Raw genomic sequence first — 19,791 nt, 5'->3', positions numbered from 1 at the left:
GATGTTGACTAGGGACATCAGCTGGAAGCTTGGCTGAGGCTGGAACACCCAGTATGAGACAACAGAGCCCTGGTGGTGCAGCGACTAAGAGCTATGGCTGCTAACCAAAGGTTGGTAGTTCAAATTCCATTAGCTGCTCCTTGAAAATCCTATGGTGCAGTTCTACTCTGTCCTATAGGGTTGCTATGAGTTGGAATCAACTTGATGGCAACCAGTTTTTTTTTTTTTTTTTTAAGAGCCAGTTAGGTGTGACCTTGGGTTTTTGCTGGGATAGCTGAAAGAAAAGAGGGCTTGGGCTATGAGGATAGAGCTGCTGGCAGCCATCTTGCCACTGCAAATAACAGAGATGAGAGAGATGGGGAGAGGATGACCCAGCCTTGGTATTTTCTGAGCCTCTCCATACTTAAATCAGTCATACCAATGGAGCTTTCTGTTATGTGAGCATGTACATTTCGTGTTTGCTTTCGTGAATAGAGTTTCCCATTATTTGTAACCTGTCAAGTCCATATTAATTTTCTTAATATTCACAAGAACTCTTTGGAGTAGGTACTGCCTATTAAGCCCATTTTACAGATGAAGAAAATGAAGCACTGAAGCACAGAGATTAAGTAACTTCCCCAAGGCTACATGGAGGCAGAATTCAAACCTAGGAAGTCTGCCCCTGAGAGCCAACTCAAAAACATTCTTTTCTCCTTGGTGGCAGGGAGGAATTCACAGAGGAGGGTGTAACATTTAACCTGACACTTAACTCCAGGGGGTCACAGGCATAAGGGGAGAGAGGAGGCTTCCAGAGAGAAAAGCTTGGGCAATGAGAAGAAACCTCGCCTGAAATTCACCGTGTCCCTGCCCTACAGCCCATACCCAAGTGCTGTACTCCTGCGAGGGAGCATCAGACTCCATTTCTGCAGGGACACCGCTGTCCTCCTGACCTCCGAACCCACGTAGACCTATGCTCTGCATTGGGGGCCTGTCCCAAGGTAGACCCTGTGGGGTCTAGGTTGAATCAGGCACCTTCTCCAGCCTGAGAGACAGTTCAGACGGGGCCGGCTCCCACTGAGATCCACACTCTTCGAACTGGGTCCCAGGAGAACCCGAAAATGCTCACAGAGTTACAGAGAATGAAGCTGTCAGAGACACCCCCCCTCCCCGTCCCATTAAAAAAAAACTAGAACAAATCTACACAGGGGAGCAGTGCTTGGAGAATCCCAAATGAAAAGATGAACAAACAAATAATTTCCAAATAATTCTGATTAATAAAAAGAAGTAACGCCTACGCTTGCATTTGCTTGGGTTTTCATTAAATCGAGGATGTAGCCCTGGTTACCAATAAACGACACTTTATTGAAAAAGCGCCGCGTTGAGGCGCAGAAGTGGGCCGTGAAAGGACAGGCTGGGTGCCCCTTGAGTGCCCCTCCAGGCTGTTCAGGGTTGGAGATGGATGCACTGAGGTCTCCCAGGCTTGGAGGTGGTGGTGGCGGGGTGCAGGATGGGTGTTGGGGAGAAAATGAGATTGGAGGAGGCCCCTAGGGACGAGCCCCTTGCCCCGAACTGAGATACGGGGAAGGGCTTGGGGAAGTGAAGACGGCTCAGGGAGAGAGGGGGTGTCCCCTTCCCTTCTAAAAGACACTTCCGAGCCCCTTGGGTAAACCGAGGCCCCGGTCCTGCTTCTTACCGCCGCCTTGCAGACAGCCTCGGCTGTACCTTACGCCCAGCACAGGGCGCGCAGGACTGGGCTAGCTACTATTCTTTTGGGGAATAGGTGGGGAAGTTTGGGGCCCAGCGGGAGTGGCTAGCTTAAGGATGGTGAGCGGGGCCCAGGTGGGGAGTACATGGCCGGGTGTCAGCAGAGGGGACACCGCAGTGCCGGGCTTCTGCGGCTTCCAGCTTCCCCGCCCACAGCGGGGTGGGCCGGGGCGGAGCTTGGCGCGGCTCCGCCCAGAGGCGGAACAGGGGCGGGGCCCGAGCCGACCAGGCGGGGGTGGGCCGGGGACGCGAGGCGGAGCGGGGCCCCACACAGGCCGCGGCGGCTGGCTCGGGCCCCTACGGTCCCAGCGGCGGCTGGAGGAGGAAGCCAGGCGGCTGGAGGAGGAGGGGAGGCGGAGGAGACCGAGGCTGGAGCACCGCTCGCCGTAGACTCACTTCCCCGGCTCAGCAGGGAAAGGTACCGCGCGCCCCTCTCCTGTTCGCGGCCCACCAGCCGTCGCCCCGGCGCTGGCAGGGGCTGCGGCCCCCGCCGGAGTGGTGAGGGGCCCGGAGCGGCCCCTGAGGGCTCTGCTGGCCCCGGGCTCTGGCCGCCAGCGCGGCGCTCGGGCCGGACACTGGGGTGCGCGGCTTTCCCGGAGACTCGCCGAGAGCGGTGGCGCCAAGCCCCCCTCGCTCCCTTGGGGGAAAGCGATGGTCTGGCCCGGGGCAGCGGTGGTCCCGGGCTGGCCGGCGTGAGCGCCCCAGGGTGGAAGGCAGACCGGTCCCCGAGGGGTGCGTGCCGGAGGGGAGCGCCTGGTGCGCCCGGCGTGCGCGCTCCGTGGGCGCAGACAAAGCCGGGCGCGGGTGCCCAGCGACGACTCGGGCAGCCCGGAGGGTGCGCGCTGGGGGAAGAAGAGGAGACTCCGGGGCGAAATCCGGGACGCAAGCAGAAGCTGCGTCGCCTGCGCTCGGGGCTCCAGGCGTCCGAGTGGTCTCCTTGGAGGCCCCGGCAGGGTGGGGAGCAGCTATCTTGGAAAGACCAGCCAGGGGCTCACGGGCTGCCCCGGGCTTGGCGGGAGTCAGACTGGGAAAAGGGTAGGGTGTGTTTGAGTACTGTTTTTGGGGGAGGGGCTGAGGAAAGCCACAGTTCTGGGGTGGGGGATGGGTCTCGCTTAGAGTGGGTGAGGGGCCCACGGACCCCCTTGGTGTTTGCAGCAGGAGGGGCACTGCCTGATGGGATGAGCGCGTGGCTGGCGTGTATGGTGAGACGTGGTTGTTTGCAGAACTTGCCATTGGTGTCACATCCCATGACAGTCCTTGGGGAGGGCAACTTGTCAGTGGTTGGAGCAAGCAGCAAGGCAGCAGGTGCCCCGGGGGTCATTGGGAGTGAGCATGAATGGAGGGGGCAAGTGGGTGTGCATCTGAAAGGTATGCAGTGAAGGCCTCCACCTCTGCCCCCTTCTTATTTTGGGGGAAAGAAGCGCCCAGTTCCTGCCACAGGCGCGTACCTGCACTTGGACTCCAATGTGGGATTCACCGTTCCCCATTCCTCAGTTACCTCTCATCTCTCCAGTGTTACCAGTGGCTTCTTTTCCCCTGGATCATTCCAAACAGTGTAAGAACATCTGCTACCCCACACGTCTATTTTATAGCTCTACTTTTTGACCACTCAGCCCCCTCCAGCCATGGCCTCACTTCTCCACTTCTTTTCATAGCCAGACCGCTCCAGATCCCTCCAGCTCTTCAGCCCACTTGTCCTGGCTTTGGTCCCACACTTCCCTGAAACCAGAACCAATAGCCTCTTTTGGCTTCTCCTGGTTTCCTTCCTCCCTCCCTGGCTGCCCCTTCTTAATCTTCTTTGCCAACAAAGGCTTCACCCAACTAAATGTTGGAGGGCCCCAGGGCTCTGCCCTTGGTCCCCCCAACCCCCCACTTCCTTTCCCTCTACTTAGATAGCCCCCTCCAGCTCTCATTCATTTTTGTGATTTTCAAAATCAAGGATTAATTTACAAACACATTGATTTTAAATGTACATCATTTTCATTCTCATGATTTTTAAACAGGAAATTTTATCTCCAGCTCCAGCCTTTTTATTCCAACCACCCATCTGATGATTTGTGGTGTCCTTGGATGTCTCATAGGTATGAAAAATGTAATATGGAGGAAATAACTGTCTTAGTTTTATCTAGTGCTGCTATAATAGAAATATCACAGGTGGATGGCTTTAACAAATAGAAACTTATGTTCTTAGAGTTTAGGAGGTGAGAAGTCTGAATTCAGGGTGCTGACTCTAGAGGAAGGTTTCTCTCTCTGTCCCTCTGGAGGAAGGTCCTTGTCTCTTTGAGCTTCTGCCCCTGGGTGATTTTCTGTGGCTTGGCATCTCTCTTCCCTCGTCTCTGCTTCTGCCTTGCTTGTTTAATCTTTTTTTTTTTTTTATATCTCAAAAGAGATTAACTCAAGATATATCCTACACTAATCCTGACAGGGAAGCTGGGGTGGCGTAGTTGTTAAGTGCTACAGCTAACCAAAAGGTTGGCAGTTCAAATCCGCCAGGTGCTCCTTGGAAACTCTATGGGGCAGTTCTCCTCTGCCCTATAGGGTTGCTATGAGTCGGAATCCACTGGATGGCAACAAGGTTTTAGTCCTGTCACATTAACATAACAAAGACAACCCATTCCCAAATGGGATTATAACCACAGATATAGAGGTTAGGATTTGCAACACCTATTTTGGGGGATACAGTTCAACCCTTGATGGCATTCTCCAACAAGATCCTTCCCAGGTGTTCTCCTCTCAGTAAATGACCCATAAACCCTCTACCTTTAATAATAGGACATCAGGTGACATCAGTTCCCTCCTTTCCTTCTCTCCCCATGTTCAGTCCAACAGCAAATCCTTTTGGTTCTTTCTGCAAAGTTCTTTATCTCAGGCCTGTTCTCTTATGCCTCTGACTCCAGGGCTGTCACCCCAGGCTAAACCACTTTTGTGTCTCGTCTGAACTGCTGCAGTAGCTGCTAACTCCTCTCCCCATGTCTGCACTTGCCCTCCTCTGATCCAAGTTAAAAGAGCAGCAAGAATGATTTAGAAAAATATACGTTAGATCATCTCACTCCTCTAAAAGCTGATGCCTTGGAATAAAATGAACTTGGAATAAAATCTCATCCCCTGGGTCATGAGACCGTCCATGATCTGTCTGCCGTAGACTTCCCCAGCCTCAGCCTGACCACTGTCCGCTTTGTGTTCTCCCTGACAGCCACACCAAATCACTTCTGCCTCTTAAACATGCTAAGGGTTTTCCTGTCCCAGGGCATATGCTACTGCTGTTCCCTCTGCCTGGGATACTCTTCCGGGCTCCTCATCTGGGTTGAGGCAGTGTCTTATCTTTATAGTTCTCAGCTTAAATATGTTGTTGTTAGATGCCCTGGAATTAGTTCCGACTCATAGCCACGCTATGAACAGAAACACTGCCCCATCTGCCACTGTGTCAATCTAACGCCTTGAGGGTCTTCCTCTTTTTCGATGACTCTTTACAAGCGTGTTGCCCTTCTCCAGGGACTGGTCCCTACTGATAACATGTCCAAAGTATGTGAGACAAAGTCTTGCCATCCTCACTTGTAAGAGAATTTCTGGCTATACTTCTTCCAGGACAGATTTGTTGTTCTTCTGGCAGTTCATGGTATATTCAGTATTCTTCACCAACAGCATAATTCAAAGGCATCAATACTTCTTTGGTCTTCCTTATTCATTGTCTAGCTTTTGCATGCATATGAAAGAAAAAAAAATTTTTTTTTTATGCATATGAGGCGACTGAAAATACCATGGCTTGGGTCAGGCACACCTTAGTCCTCAAAGTGATATCTTTGCTTTTTAACAGTTGAAAGAAGTATTTTGCAGCAGATTTGCCCAGTGCAATATGTTGTTTGATTTCTTGACTGCTGCTTCCGTGGGCATCGATTGTGGATCCAAATAAAATGATATCCTTGACAACTTCAATCTTTCCTCTGTTTATGATGTTACTGCTTATTGGTCCAGTTGTGAGGATTTTCATTTTCTCTATGCTGATGTATAATCCATACTGAAGGCTGTAGTCTTTGATCGTTATCAGTAAATGGTTCAAGGTTGTTTCAGCAAGCAAGCTTGTGTTATGAGCATATCACAGGTTGTTAATGAATCTTCCTCCAATCCTGACACTGTTTTTAATATAGTCCAGCTTCTTGGATTATTTGCTCAGCATACAGATTGAGTAAGTCTGGTGAAAGGATACAACTCTGATGCACACTTTTCCTGACTTTAAACCACACGGTATCCCCTTGCACTGTTCAAATGACTGCCTCTTGGTCTATGTACAGGTTCAGCATGAGCACAATGAAATGTTCTGGAATTCCCATTCTTCGCAATGTTATTCATAATTTGTTATGATCCATACAGTCAAATGCCTTTGCATAGTCAATGAAACACAGGTAAACATCTTTCTGGTATTCTCTGCTTTCAGCCAAGGTCCATCTGACATCAGCAATTATATCCCTCATTCCACTTCCTCTTTTGAATCTGGCCTGAGTTTCTGGCAGTTCCCTGTGGATGTACTGCTGCAACCGTTCCTGAATTACCTTCAGCATAAGTTTACTTGCATGTGATGGTAATGATATTATTTGATAATATCTGCATTCCACTGGACAACGTTTCTTTGGAATAAGCACGAATATGGATCTCTTCCGGTCAATGGCCAGGTAGCTATCTTCCAAATCTCTTGGCATGGACAAGTGAGTGCCTCCAGCGTTGCGTCCGTTTGGTGAAACATCTTAATTGGTATTCTGTCAGTTCCTGGGGGCTTGTTTTTCACCAATGCCTTCAGTGCAGCTTGGACTTCTTCCTTCAGTACCAATGGTTATCGATCATGTGCTACCTCCTGAAATGATTGAATGTTGACCAATTCTATTTGGTACAGTGACTCTATCTATTTATTCCTTCCATCTTCTTTTGATGCTTCCAGCATCTTTCAATTTTTTGCTTATAGAATCCTTTGATATTGCAGCTTGAGGCTTGAATTTTTTCTTCAATTCTTTTAGCTTGAGAAATGCTGAGTGTGTTCTACCCTTTTGTTTTCTAACTCCAAGTCTTTGCACATTTCATTGTATGTAATGCTTTATTTTGTCTTCTCGAAATGCCCTTTGAAATCTTCTGCTCACCTCTTTTACTTCATCATTTCTTCCTTTTGCTTTAGCTACTCTGTGTTCAAGAGGAAGTTTCAGAGCCTTTTCTGATGTCTGCTTTGGTTTTTGTTTTTCTTTTCTGTCTCTTTAATGACCTTTTTGCTTTCTTCATGTGTGGTGTCCTTGATGTCATCCCACAACTTGTTTGGTCTTCGGTCATTAGTGTTCAGTGTGTCAAATACATTATTGAAATTGTCTTTAAGTGCAGGTGGGATATACTCAAGGTCAGACTTCGGATCTCGTGGACCTGTTTTAATTTTCTTCAGTTTCAACTTGAACTTGCATACGAGCAGTTGATGGTCTGTTCCGCAGTCAGTCCCTGGCCTTGTTCTGACTGATGATACTGAGCTTCTCCATCATCCATTTCCAGAGATGTAGTCAATTTGATTCCTGTGTATCTCATCTGGTGAGGTCCATGTGTATAGTCGCCGTTCACGTTGTTGAACAAAGGTATTTCCAATGAATAAGTCATTTGTCTTGCCAAATTCTATCAAATTGTATCTCCTGTGTCGTTTCTTTCACCAAGGCCGTATTTTCCAACTATCGATCTTCATTGTTTCCAACTTTCACATTCCAATCGCCGGTAATTATCAATGCATCTTGATTGCATGTTTGATCAATTTCAGACTGCGAAAGTTGGTAGAAATCTTCAATTTCTTCATCTTTGGCATTAGTGGTTGGTGTATAAATTTGAATAATAGTCATATTAACTGGTCTTGCTTGTAGCATGTGGATATTATCCTATCACTCACAGCATTGTACTTCAGGATAGACCTTGAAATGTTCTTTTTGACAATGAATGTGATGCCACTGAAATGTCAGTAGCATAGTTTCTAGTGTCACAGCAACACACAAATAGTATGATGAACTGATAGACGAGTGGTGGAGCTTAAATATACCTTCCTCAAGTTCCTTCCCCAGCCATCCAGTCTTGGCAGAGGTCTCCACCTCGCCTTAATTTATCGTAGCACCTGGCTTACTTTCTTCGTTAGATTATGCCAGTCCGTAACTCTTTCGTTTGTCTGTTTACTTGACTTTGTCCTGCCTCTTAAGGATGGAAACCTCTGCCCACTGCTCTATCTGGAGCGTCTAGCACTGTGCCTGGCTCAGGAACTCTTGAGCCAGGTGAGAAGGTTGGGGCTGGCTGGGCAGAAAGAGGTGGGTGTTGCAGTCAGCACAGGAGCCCTGAAAACCTGAATTGACCCTGAGGATTTTTATTTTCTTTCCACAAAAGCAGTTGTGCAAGCTGCCGCAAGAATCTGACGGGGCCAGTGGGATGTGAAAGAGGAAAGTGGAGAAGTTGTGGGTGGCTTGACGGCAGGGGAAGCTTGGGGGGCTTGGGGAATGTGGAGTCAGTGTGGGTCACAGTGGGTTGGGGGTAAATAATTCCCTTTGTTCTCTTTGGGGGAAATCTAGGCTGGGTGAATAGAAGGGTGTATATGTGTGTGTGTTGAGGGGTGGAGGATTCCCTAACTCAGGAGATGGTGGTGGCCTGGGCAAGCCAGCCTGGAGATGATTTATTTTAGCCCACTCCCTTGGGTGACTGCTGGGTGCCCAACCCTGGGGTTTGGGAGTTGAAGAGGAGGAGGAAACTGGAGCTGAGGGGTCTCATGGTAGACCCTTGCCCTTTCCACCACGGCTTTCCCTGTTTCCACAGAGGAGGCAGCCAAGAGAGGGAAGGGAGCCGGGCCCTCGGAAGGGGGACCAGCGATGGGCTGAGGTAACGCTATGAGGTGAGAGCTGGAAGGAAGGGCTGTGTGTCCAGACCTGGGGCTGACATGCCTAGGAAATGCTTTGGGCAGGGATGGGTGGGAGCCAGAAGGCCATTCCAGGTTGGGGGAATCAGGGGTTGGGGAAATAAGGCAGAGGGCTAGGGACAGACCCCCTAACCCGTTGCTGTTGAGTCAATTCCGACTCACAGTGACCTTAAAGGACAGAGTAGGACAGAAACCCATAAGGTTTCCAAGGAGCGGCTGGTGGATTCAAACTGCCGACCTTTTGGTTAGCAACCAAACTCTTAACCACTGCACCACCAGGGCCCTAGAGGCAGACCAGGGCCCTGGTATACTCACTCACTTTGTACCAAGTGTTGTTCTAAGGACTTAGCAAATATTTATTCCTTTAATCCTCTTAACAGCTCTATAAAGTAGGTCTGATTCCCATTTTACAGATGGTAAGACTGAGGCACCCAGAGGGTAAGAAATTGCTCAACGTCACACAGCTAAGTAGTGACTGAGCCAGGACTTGAGACCAGGCAGCCTGGCTCCAGAATCTATGCTCTAACCCACTGAATTCTACCGCTTCTCAGGCCTCTCAGATACACACCAGCTGAAGGCTTCTTAACAAACAGATGGCTTTTCCTGTCCCCCAGAGATGCCTGGCCTTGGGACTGGGGAGGTAGGAAAGAAGTCTGTCCTCCACAGGCTTGGAGGGGGAGCCTGGGTTTCTCTGCTTCATGCCCCATTTTTTTTTTTTTTCTCTTTCAGGAGGGGTTCCAGGCCCCAGGCCAAGTAGTTGGGCGTTCTGCACACATGGGAAGTCTCCTGCTTCTAGTGTGAAAACAACTCCCTGTTTGCAATGTCATCAACCCATGTGAGATGGGTTTAGCCTTGCCCTCTTCACCTACTTCTTAAGACCCCAGCCTCCCTGGGAGAGGAGAGAGAGATCAGAGAGGGGCCGAGGCTTGTTTGGGATTCCATCTAGAATGTTGCCAGGTGGTGCTTCAGGCTTGGCCTGGGGAAACCTGGCTTCCCCGAGGGTCTGGGACCTAGATAGGGGTCAGAGTAGGGCTGGGGCCAACGTGGGAGCAGAGCCAGGGAGGGTGGTAAACAGAGAACTGGGATTTAAGAGCAGTGTAGTGCCCTTTGCTGTTGGCCCTGTCCTCACCTCTTTTTGTCTGTCCGTAAAATGTGATGGAGGTGGGGCTGGGACCTTTTCCTTTGCTCCCTAGAGGCTGTGGAGACCAGGGAACTCCTGAGGCTACAAGCTTGAGTGCTTTCTCCTTGCTGAGCCAGGGAAAAGGAGTGAGGATTCCCTGGGGGTGTTAGCCTGAGGAGGTGGGCCAGGAAGGGAGGAGGATGTGGCAGGCTGCCTAGGGAGGGGTTCCTGTTGGGGCCTGAGGATACCTCTGGGCAGCGGACATGGCCTCCCAGGGGCCTGGCCAGCTGGCCCAGGAAGGGTTTGCTGACCACACAGGGCTGGGTCTGTTTCTTCTAAATTCTGAGCCCCAGGTTTTAGGGGAATCTGCCCATCTATCCCAGCAGATCCTTCAGCCCCCAGGAGGAGAGTGAGGCAGGGTGGGTGAGCATTCTCTTCTGCATTTCAGGAAACTGAGGCACAGGAAAAGCACATTGCTGCTGGAAACTCACCAGACCCCATGGCGCTCCCTTCTCTGGCAGGGAAGCATAAAGCCTTAAGTCCTTATCTGCTGAATTGAGGTACAAGGCTGTGGCAAAGCCGGAGGGCGGCAGCCTAGAGCTAAGGGTGGACTTCTTGACAAGTAGACGCTGGGCCTGGTTAGCTGCAGGTGGCACTTGGCATCTCCTTCCTACCCTGATACTAGGAGCCACTGAGAATATAGGGCCCAGTCCCCTTTTCCAGGAAATGAGAATTAGCCACACCAGGTATGCTATAACGAGGTGCAGTTCAGACCAGCTTCCTGGAGGAAGTGGTTCTTGGAGACAGTCCTGAAGTCCTGTGCCTTTGGCTGACAGAGGAGAGGATGGCATTTCTCAAGGTGGAAGGGGAGCCCCAGCCTGCATAAGTGAGTTGAAGCCAGGTTGGAGAGGGTGATAACTGCCAAGCTGCTGAGCCTGGACCTCAGAACTTCTGGACTTCATGAGGCCCCAGGGAGACATCCCAGGTTATAGGTCATGGGTGCAGTGACTTGATTAGAACAGTGCTTTGTAAAAGCACTTCTCAAACTCTTATGTACACACGAATCACCTGTGTAGCTTGTTGAAATGCGGGTTCTGATTCACAGCAGGTCTGGGGTGGGGCCTCCGTGTCTGCATTTCTAACAAGCTCCTGGGTTATGTGATGTTCCTGGTCCAGGGGCCACACTGTGTAGTGAAGATTTAGATCTGCCGTTGCGGGAGCCAGGCAGGTGCAGGAACAGGTGCAGTTCAGGTTGGACCCGGAACAGGTAAAGGGGGCCATCTCGGCTCCTGTGGACTACATTGGGGAAGGTGGTTGGGGGATACCTGTGTGAGGGCTGAGGTGGGGCACAGGTGAGGCTGGGGGCCAGGGCAGAGAGGCATAGAGGCAGATGGGTGTGTGAAGAGGACCAGAGATGCAGGGCTGCTCTGCTGGGAGGTGGCACTGGGTGAGGGGCCTCTGGATCTCAGGCCTCAGCCTCAGAACACGGGCCTGATTTCAAGAGCTTGTGACTGTGAGGCGCTTTCGAGACCATGGGGAGCTGATTTGGGCAACCGTGCCCCAGGGCAGGCTGACATGCAGACAGCATGCAGGGCACGTTATCTCTGCCCACAGCTGAGCCGGACGCTGTGGGGAGCCAATCTGGGGTCAGCACCCTTCCTGCAGCCAGGGCAGGGCCAAGAAGGGTGGGGAAGCAGCTGATTCCAGCCCCACCCATGGCGTCCTCTCTTAAAAGCCCTCAAAGTCTCCTGAGCTGCGGAGCCGTTGCCCCCAGTGTGTGTGGTGGTCCTCACCCCAGCTGGGTGAGCCCTCGTGGCTGCCGTGAATGGTTACTTGCGCCACCGTCAGGGGCTTACCCCACTCAGATCACCTTCCTGGGAGAGGGGAGTCCTGGATGCCTCACTGTGCTGTGCCCCTGGCTGGGCCTCTACAGGCAAGTGTCTGCTTCCCTCTGAGGCATGAGTTTCCTCATCTGTAAAGTGAAGGGGTCAGTCTCCTTTCTGGGGGGCTGGGTGTGGGTCACAGTGTTTGTTGGGTATGACACTACTATAGCTTCCCGAGTGGCATCTTAGACATTGTAGTTCTGGTTTAATGTGAAAGCTCGCATGCCGGGGATGGAGTAGAATGAACAGTCTGCATAGACAAAGGAAATGTCCAGCTTGCTTTGGGGGTCTCCTGAGGTTCCTGATGCAAGAGCCATTGCTCTCTGAACTGTGCATGGGCTCAGAGGAGATCTGAGGGTACCAGTCAGATGGAGGGGGTAGCAGTCGGCTCACCCAAAGGAGGATGGGAAGGGCATACACTGCCCCAGACAGCGCTAAGAGGGGCTGGCATGCTCTCAGACTGAGCTCCCCAAGTGCCTCACCAAAAACCAAACCCCTTGCCTTTGAGTCAATTCTGACTCATAGTGACCCTATAGGACAGAGTAGAGCTGCCCATAGGGTTTCCAAGGCTGTAATCTTTGGGGAAGCAGACTGCCACATCTTTCTACCATGGAGGGGCTGGCGAGTTCGAACTGTCAGCCTTTCAGATAGCAGGCAAGCGCCTAACCACTGGGCCACTAAGGCTTCTAAATACCTCACAGACTTCCTAAAAGACACGGCCAGGCTGAGCCAGTCACATCCTGCTTTGATCTTTGCCATTGGGCCAGGTTGTACTGAGGGGGACAGGAGGGGGTGGCATTTCTCAACGATGATGCTGAGAAACCTGATTCCCACCAGCAACTGTGGGTGGTTGAAGATTTCAGAGGACAAATAAGGGTAGAAACTGGAAATTCACTCCATCACCCTGTGGGAGATTCAGAGCGCATGTGAGAGAATTAAAGGCTCTGACAAGTCCTGTAGAAAAGGAACCGTTCAATGTTTCCCAAACAGTTTTGACCATGGAGATCTTTTTCGGAAGACTTCCTAATAATATCCCACTGACCAGGAAAACACACTTTGGGAAGGGCTGATGTGGAAGGGTGCAACTTAACAGGAGACCATAAACATGGGGGATGTGTGGGGCCAGAAGTGCAGGGAGGGATGGCAGGATGGATGGCTTCCTGGGGGAGGTGGATTGGTGGGACGGGCTGTATTCGAATAATCAGTGGAAGAAAAGGGCACTGTAGAGGGAGGAACGGTCTGGAGGGGATCTGGGCCCAGAGGCAGCCCTGGGTTTTTGAGTTCACTGGGTGGGCGAGAAAGGGACCTGAAGGGCTTGTCTGATGTTCAGGACCCAACAGTTGCTGGGCCTGGGTCTTTGGGATCCTGGGAGGGCCTCTGACCCTACACCTCCCTGCAATCGTCTTGCTCTAAAAGTTCTCACTCAGCCTTTCATCAAAGAGGCAGGGTTGTGATCTCTGGGCAAGAAGCTAAACCTCACTGTGCCTCAGTGTTCTCATGTGTACAATGGGCAGAATATTACCTCCCTCTTAGGACCGCTGTGATGCTTGAATACCTGTTGGCTGCTCTTACTAGTGTGATAACATGGCTGGAGGTGGTGTCTCCAGGAGGAGCCTGGGTGAGGGAACAGTTATCCTGGGTGAGGGAAGCACAAAAGCCAGCAGAGAACAGCATGAGGCTTGGGGTGGGGTCCTAGTTAGACCAGAGCCATGCACAGAGGAGGAGCACTGAGGGCCAGGGTAACCAGGCTGGCTTCCTGGGGGAAGTTTGGACAGAAGGAAGAAATTACGGACGACTCTGGCCCTGTGGTCCTAGCCTGGGTGTGGGAGTCAGAGGATATGGTTGGCTGGGCATAGGTAGTGAGAAGGGGACAGGTAGCCTGAAGGTGGGGAGGAGGAGGCAGTCACCTGCCTTCATTCATTAGGCCATGGGGAGCCATGGAAGGCTTTTGAGTAAGGCAGTGATGTGATCAGAGCAGTGCTTTAGTGGAAAACGTGGCAGGGGTGTGCAGCAGCGGCAGACTGGGGGGGTCAGGACCCTCCCCCCATCATGCATTGGGCTTCCTCACAGAACAGCTGTGGCCCTTCATGGCTCACGACGTGGGGAGGGATCAGGTTGCTTACATGACCCTTATCCCCCAATTCTCAGATCTGAGTCATTTCTCCCAAACATGAAGAATCTCACCCATGTAGCCTTCCTGGAAGCAGTGCTGGTGTCGCAAGCAAGTGCAGGGGGTAGGAGGGGGCGAGCATCAGGGCCCCTGCTCCCTTTCCCTCCCCTTCCCTTCCTGTGGCTGGCAGGACAGTCACTGAGGCTACCCTGCCGTGCCCCTTTCCGCACCTCATTTCCTCTGAAGTGTGAGGACTCTTTGTTCTGACCAGGACCTTGGCTGGGGGCAGGGGGCGTGGCATTTCAAAGAGTGACCCAGGAGATGGGGCTGATGTGGGTGACACAGGCCTTCAGGGAGGCCCTGACAGACGAAGCTCAGTGAGTTTTCTTACCCAGCCCTAGCTAAACTCTTGTGTCCTCCTTTGCCTGTTTCTTCTTCAAACAGGAGGGAGCCCAGGCCTTTCCTTGCACTCTCTAAATCAGGGGCTGGGAAGATGGGGATAAAGAAAAGCATTTGGGTTCAGCCAGAGCAGGGCGGCCTGGCTCGGGGGGGGGGGGGGAGCGGGGGGGTGGTGCAGCTCTACAGCCTCCCCTCAGTCCAGATTCCTTTATCCTCTGACTCCTTGCAGGGAGGATGGTAAGGTGTGATGTAAGACCAGGGGAAAAAAACATTTGGAAATGCCTTGTAATTTATTATAAGACAGAACAAAGAACCTAAATGCCCTCTGCCAACTTCGTGCCAGGCTCTGGCAGACACATAGTTCCTTTCCTCCCCCCATGACCCCATGAAGCAGGAGCTGTGACCCCATTTCACAGATGGAGACACTGGCAAAGCCAGCAAATGGCATGACTGGGTCTCAGACCAGGAGCACCACGTCCAAAGCCCTTTCCTCTCCTCACGTTACCCCATTCCCCTCAGAGTTTGTCCCCAAACCTTTAGCCATGCTTGCCCACCTACAACCAGACCTCCCAAACCAGCTCAGCTCAGCTCCCCACACTCCCGATCCCAGGCAGGCTGACAAGAGGTGGACCCCAACTCAGCTCAACATTAGGATGACATGCAAGGAGGAGATACCCAGGACCCCAAATGAGCAAACCTTCTTAGAAATTCTGCAACGATGCCTTTAGATGTTAAACACACACATCTCTTTTATTCTCCTTTATTTTGAGATATTAATTTGAAAAGTCATACGCAATTAATGCGCAAGTTTTAAGTTACTCTGAAAAGGTTTGGGATTTAAAAAGTAACTCAAGGGAAGACAAGGAACTTGGCTCCTTTGTTGGATTTAAAAAAAGGTAAGCACTAAGTCTTAGTATCTTACTAAGGGAATTTTTATAGCACGTGTGTGTCAGATGGCAGGTTATGGACCTTCTCTGAACCTCAGTTTCCTTCTCTGTATGATGGGAGTACTGGGATGAAGTGAAATACTGCACACAAAGCACTTGGCACTGCACTCTGCACCTAAAAAAAAAAACAGCTCAGCAAAAAAAAAAAAAAAGCGATGGCAATGATAGAATTACAAGAAGGAACCTTTCTTGATTTCAAAAGCTGGTGAGTTATTAAGTCTCTTTTTGAACTCAACAATAAGGCTTGAAGAATATGTTTATTGTCCAAACTCAGTTTCTTAACTCCGTAGGTGTTTTATGGATTAAATCACTGGTTTCGAGCTCAGGGCTCATGTGCGTGTTTTGAAATGAACAAAGCTGGCTTTTCAGACCTAGTTCCAGTTCTTGCCTGGGGGGCGGGGGTCCTACCTCAAGGTTGAGCTTGATGGAGAGCTCTTGATTGGGTGACCGTGTGCATTTGTTAGGAGACCGTGGTTAAACCACCCTCAGTCCCAGGGGGAGAAAACCTCAGCCCAGTCAGTGACTGGAGGGAATTATGAGTTAGCTGCTCCTTGAATTCCCTTTTGTGCTGGCAGAAGCAATTAGACCACTGTCTCTGCCTCCATAAATAGTGGAGGAAACCAAGGGTGAAGGGCTGTGGCCTGGCATAGTGTAGTGCCCAGCAAGCCCACAGCTCACCCCACGAAGCACCTGGCCAGGAGGCAGGTGGCCTCCTGGGTGGCAGCCCCAGGTTTTGGCCGTGCAGCTGGGGTGAGCCACCAGGCTTTGGGACGACTCCTGCCAGCTCCAAGTGCCCGGCACAATGTGTGCAGTGTCCGTAAGTAGGGAGGGGCAAGACAGGAGCAGTGCCAGCAAGGGCAGTCTTCGGGCCTGCCGACCCGGGAGGCGGAGTGGGGCCTGAGAATTGGGGAAGAGGTAGACAAAGAGAGATGAGCTTAGTGTTGCTTGGTCCTGCTCAGCCCTTCACTCTGTCCGTGTGGCCTCCAAATATCTGTGAACCTCCTGAGCCTGTTTCCCAACCTGTAAATGGGCACCAGGTGTTTGTGAGAATTCAGTGATGCAATGATGCAAAGTAAGCAGTGCAGGACCTGGCACAGGAAGGGCTCAATACGTTTAGGTTTGTTATGGAGTTTATCTGATGGTTGTGGCGCAGTTTGCACCCAGCTACTGCCCTAAAGATTGGTGGTTTGAACCCACACAGTGGTGCCGCAGAAGAAACGCCTGGCTATCTGCTTCTGTAAAGATCACAGCCAAGAAAACCCTATACAGCAGTTCTACTCTGTCACACACGGGGTTGCCGTGAGTTGGAACTGACTTCACGGCAATGGGTCTTAACTGGTGGCTTTTTTTTTTTTTGATGTTTTCCTTTTGTCATTTTGTGATCATGCAGGCCACCTTCACTCTGTAATAAACTGTGTTGTGTGGGGGCCATAGGACCGAAAACTTTGCTGGGAAAGAGTTTAAAGTGGTGGAGACGCTGCTCCCACCCCAAAAAACGCTGCTCCCACCCCAAAAGACGCTGCAGCCTGGACCCCTGCAAGCCCTGGATGGCTCTGGAGACTTCCCTGAGGGCCGTGGTGTCCCTTTGTGGGCAGGGAGCACAGGTTCCAGGCTGGGCTGAGTGGTGACCCAGAGGCTCAGGAGGCAGGATAAGGTGAGGGCTCCCAGGAGACCCCCTCCTCCCTGGGGCTGGAAGCACAGTCGGCTTTGTGCAGAGACACGAGGGGCCACCAAGGGGGAACTGTGCCCAGTGGAGCTTCTCACAAGCCTCAGTTCTTGAAAGTACTTTTGGAAGAGTCAGTGGAAAGTGCCGAGTGGGCCGTTCTCCTTCACCCCAGAACTTTGAGGCTGCAGCTCATAGCAGGGAGAAGGAGAAGCCCCTGGTGGTGGGGGACACCCCCTCATCTGCCAGCTCACACCTTCCAGGCCTCTGCTGAATGGTGGGTCTCTGTGCATGGTGGTCAGGCCAGGCCATGCTAGCAGGTGGTGCCTGATGAGGTGAGGCAGGGTGGGGGCTGTGTGTGTGTGTGTATGTGTGTGTGTGTGTGTGTGTGTGTGTGTGTGTGTGTGTGTGTATAGCACCTTGCTGGGTCCCCCAGCAATGGCAGGTGGCCTAGGAAGGCTTTCCCAACTCTGGTGATAGCCCTGAGGAAAGAACTGGCCTCTGGAATCAGACCCTGCAGGGGCAGCTCCCACTGCTGGCCCTGGATCAAATTATTGGGCTTCTGTTTCTCCTCTTTCCTACCTCACAAGCTTGCGATGGAGGGCAGAGGGGCCAGCCAGTTGACACAGTTAGAACTTGTCAGGGTTTGTCCCAGCGATGTCATGATGGCCACCCAAGGCATCCTGACCCTGCCCTTGCCCTCACCCCCACATCAAGTCATTCAGCAAGTCCCAGGAGGTCACTACAGTTCTTCTCTGGTCCCTCCTGCCTCTGTCACTTCCTCTGTTCCAATGCCACCTCCCCAGAGAGCCCTTTAGGACCTCCCTATGTGGAAAGCCCTCTCACCCTGCTTTTCTTTGTGGCTCTTATCACCCCTGGGTGTTACGTCCTTGAGAGCAAGGCTTTTGGGGTAGTGTCAGTAAACATTTTTGAATGAACGAATGAAACACCCGTCCCTCCCCCCTCCCCCCCAGGGTGACCTCTTGGCTCCACTTAGGCCTCATTTTCTCTGTTATATCTCCTCTGTGTTTATCTTCGGTTTCCTCACTACCTGCCGAACCCTAGGCTGGAATGCGCCCCCACTCCATGTTCTCTGCTTTACCATGCAGTTCGGATACCTCCTCCCACCCCCAAGATGCCCTGTGCCCCCGGCCTTCTCACGGCTCTGCATCTGGCAGGACATGCTGGGTCTGCAATACCTGCACTGTTTGCAGAGTGACTGTGACTGTCCTGCCACCCCTCTGCCATTCTGCAGAGGGATGGGATGCCGACCGTGGGGTCTGTCTCTCTAGAGAGCCAGGTCATGCTGCCAGCTCTTCTGGGCGTCCCGCTGTGGGCACTTAACGTGTGGGCTGACTTGCCAGCTCTGGTGAAGCTTGGGCGCATCCTCCACGCCTGGAGGGTGTGCTCAGGTGGGGCTGGGGAAGGCCCTGTGTGGGCGCGGGAGGATGTGGCAGTGACTCCCAGGCTCGTCTGCTCCGTGGTGGCAGCCACAGCTGTAGAGGGAGGGCAGGTGAGCGAGGCCATGTGGGGCTGGGCTTCCTGGCCTTTCCAGGGGCTCGAATAGTGGGTTCAGAGAGAGCCAGCAAAGTGCTAGCATTTTTCCACGAGTCGAGGGTTAATCTTGTAAAAGGAGCCTCTGAGCCTTTGCACGTGCTGTTTCCTCTGCCAGGAGTTTTTTTTCCTGTCTCTAGTGGAAATCTTTGCCAGCTCTTCTCCCCACCCGCATTAGGTGTCCCTCCACTCTCCTCCCACCCCATGCACGATCACAACCCTTATCACTGCCTGTTTTACCCGTAGTTAACTGGCCATGAGTTTAATCCATTGCTGTGTCTCATGGGTCTAGTGCATTGCCAAGCAGGCCTGCATCTTAGGGAAGACAAATACAGGCTCCCAAGGATGTCTGACTAGGAGTTAGGGCCCATTAGGGAAGGAGCAGTGCCATGGGAATTCCCATTGTATAGATAAGGAAATAGGCTTGCCCAGGGGCACCCAGAGCTAGACCCCACCCCAAGCCCTGGGTCCTTTCTTCTAAGGGCTCAGTCTGGTGGCAGAGATTGGGCCCTGAGCAGGCCTTGGGGATGCAGATAGAAAGGGAGGGGACGTGGATGTGAGCACCGTGGTGCACCACTGAAGGCTGGCAAGGGGCATGTCAGTCTTAAGGGGTATGATAGGCATACAGGAATGTGGAGGGCTTTGGGTAGTGGGCAGTGGTGAGGGAAGGGGCATAGAGGGAGAACCCCTCCCTTCTAGCCTAAGCCCAGGGTGGGGGAACCTTGGGCACTGCCTGGCCTCAGTGCTCTCTCTGCCTCCTTCTTCCTGGCACAGACAGAGTCTGGGTATCTCTGGGCTCTTCTGGAGCCTGCTTTAGAGCACTGGTTCTCAGCCTTGGCTATGCGTTAGCATCATGTTTTTAGCTGCCGTTGAGTCGGCCCCTGACTCATGGTGACCCCAGCACAATGGACCAAAATGCTGCCCATCCCCATGAGCAGTGGTGGATCAGACCGTTATAATCTATGGGGTTTTCACTGGCTGATTTCTCTAAAGCAGATTGCCCAGTCTTCTGAGGAACCTCTAGGTGGTCTTGAGCCACCAACCTTTTGGTTGACAGCCAAACGTGTAGACCGTTTGTACAACAGGGATTCTAAAACAACAATAAACATGTATTATCCTCACAGCTTCTGTGGATCAGGTATTTGGGAGCAGTTTGGATAATTCTGGGAAACCCTGGTGGTATAGTGGTTAAGAGCTATAGCTGCTAACCAAACAGGTTGGTGCTTCGAATCCATTAGGCGCTCCTTGGAAACTCTGGGCAGTTCTACTCTGTCCTGTAGGGTTACTATGAGTTGGAATTAACTCAATGGCAATGGGTTTATTTATTTATTTTTTTGGATAATTCTGGCTTGGGGGTCTCTCATGAGATTGTAGTCAAGATGTTGCCTGGGGCTGCAGTCATCTGAAGGCTTGGTTGGGGCTGATGGATCCACTTCCAGGGTGGTACTCACATGCCGGGCAAGAT

At 51.9% G+C, this 19,791-nt stretch overlaps 1 protein-coding gene across 2 annotated transcripts in view; it reads left to right on the top strand.

The window, feature by feature from the left end:
* The first annotated feature begins 2,039 nt into the window (after positions 1–2,039).
* The window catches only part of SMOX (spermine oxidase), a 51,000-nt gene continuing 33,248 nt past the window's right edge, over positions 2,040–19,791 (top strand). For both annotated transcript variants that reach the window (XM_003411605.3, XM_010591546.3), the window contains exon 1: positions 2,040–2,161. The gene's annotated coding sequence lies outside the window, so the exon portion shown is untranslated. The remainder of the gene's footprint in view (positions 2,162–19,791) is intronic.

The sequence above is a fragment of the Loxodonta africana genome, chromosome 24, assembly GCF_030014295.1.
Source record: "Loxodonta africana isolate mLoxAfr1 chromosome 24, mLoxAfr1.hap2, whole genome shotgun sequence".
NCBI lineage: Eukaryota > Metazoa > Chordata > Mammalia > Proboscidea > Elephantidae > Loxodonta > Loxodonta africana.
Note: the sequence above shows the minus strand (reverse complement) of the source record. Positions and strands in the feature narration are given on the sequence as shown.